We start from the raw sequence: 2,028 nt of genomic DNA, 5'->3' as shown, positions 1-2,028 counted from the left end.
ACCCCTCCTTGGGTTTCCAAGGCAGTATGACTACAGAAGTAGATTGCCCCATCTTCTTTCCGAGGAGTGGCTGGTGGGTTTGAAATGCCAGCCTTCTGGTTAGCAGTCAAGTGCCTTAGACACTACACTACCCTACAGCAGCTATAGAAAACTAATACAAAGGCTCTTTGGACCTAGAATTGGGCAGAACCAGGTTAAAATCCCAGTTCAGACATTTATTCCTCATGCTGCACAAAGAAGTCACTTAAATTTTGAATCAGTTTCTTTGTCTAAAAATAGGAGTACAAATTCCCACTTTGGAGGATTGTTGTTAGGATTGAATGGGATGTTACATATGAAAATCCCAGTCCAGAGCCTGGCTTATAGGGTATAGCACATATTGTTAAACTTGACTGTAAGGTAGCACTTCCCTTTATTTTCAAAGAAAATTTATGGTGAACAATACTAATAAAAAGGAATTATTGGTACCATAAAGAACATGTTTTTGAAAACAATCAAATAAAAAATAAGTAATAAAATAAAAAACAAGTAAGACAGATGCATTGTAGAAAGACACACACACATACACATACACACCCCCCTGAGGAGTACTTTTTATTTTCCCCTCTTCTGGTCTTTCTCATATGTGCATTCATTTATCCAACATTTATCACGTACCTGCAAAGTATCAGGTCTGGGATGCTAAGATGAAAGACAGTCCTTGGACTCCAGAAGATCATCATCTAATGGAAGAGAGAAATACAACTAGACTGGAAAAATACACTGCATTTATCTGCATGGTACATGGGGAGGGGGGAGAAGCTCCCAATGTGTCTAGAAGAGTCAGGGAGAGGCTTCAGAGGAGGCTGGGCTTTGTTGATACTTAAAGAATCAGTGGCCTTTGCTTGAGGACTGAGGGGCAAGGATCATGCTTGTACCAAAGTGAGCCAAGAGGACTGTGTTGTCTGGCCAACCAGCCAGTCAACCTGGACTCCCAACTCCCTTCAACAAACTCAACTTTCGGTAGGCCAGAAGCTTCCTCTGTTTCCCCACTTCTTAACCCTGCAAGGGTCTGCTACTTTCCCCAGATGGCTCCTGTAAACACCTGCACCCAAGTCTTGGCTGCCTGGCACTAAACCACCTGAGCATTTCTCCACCAACAAAATGATTTTCTCAAGCTTGCTCTTAAAACAGGTGAGGAGCAATGGCTCTCTGGAGTGCCCTCTGCACCTAGGCCCTCCCATGTCTATCTTTGTGGGGATTGGAGAAACATGTCTGCTGACTCTTGACATATGGAAGTTTCCCTTTTCTCCCCAAAAGCCTATTTCTTAATCTATAGGACAATGTCTAGGGACACTGGAATTTTCCCTGTGCCACCTCACACAACAGGGCCAAGGTAGGAAAGTGAATTTGCAAAGGCAAAAATGAGAGAGCAGGGATGTTTGGGAGACATAAGTAGCTTCAAATGATATTGTCGGCTATGCTAAGGAGTGTAGATATTTCTCATGTAAATTTTTACTGATCCATTCTTCAAATATTTATGAAGTCTTACTATGCTCCAGGAATTCTGCTAGATATTGGAGGTGAGAAAGTGCATAAACAGGTAAATAAATAAGTCAACAGGCTAACTGGAATTGTGATAAGTACTACAAAGACAACAAGCTGGGGGCACTGTAGGGAATCAGTGTGGTAGTGACTCGCAGACACAATCTATAGTGGTTGAATTGTGTCCCCAAAAAAGATACTTCCAAGTACTAACATGCCATGCCCAAGAGAGAGAGGAATGGGGTCATTTCTAGGTCAAGGGGGTGAGGTCACTATTCAGGAACTAGGGGACTAGAGCCACCCAGTGGAGGAGATCTGTACAGATACCACTCATTGAAGATCTGTACTGATGCTAAGTTGACAAGGGGTGGAATTGTGATGGTTTTGTTTGTATGTCAACTTGGCTAGGCCTGGTTGAGTGGCTGGGCAGCTGGATGTAGTATTCCCCATGATGAGACTGGTAATCAACTCCATGGTGGAATCTACTGGGAGCAGCTGAGTAGC

Source organism: Orycteropus afer, unplaced genomic scaffold (assembly GCF_000298275.1).
Source record: "Orycteropus afer afer isolate SDZICR_OR568_19922 unplaced genomic scaffold, OryAfe1.0 scaffold00239, whole genome shotgun sequence".
NCBI classification, from domain to species: Eukaryota; Metazoa; Chordata; class Mammalia; order Tubulidentata; family Orycteropodidae; genus Orycteropus; species Orycteropus afer.
The sequence above is the reverse complement of the archived record's forward strand: the minus strand, read 5'-3'. Positions refer to the sequence as shown.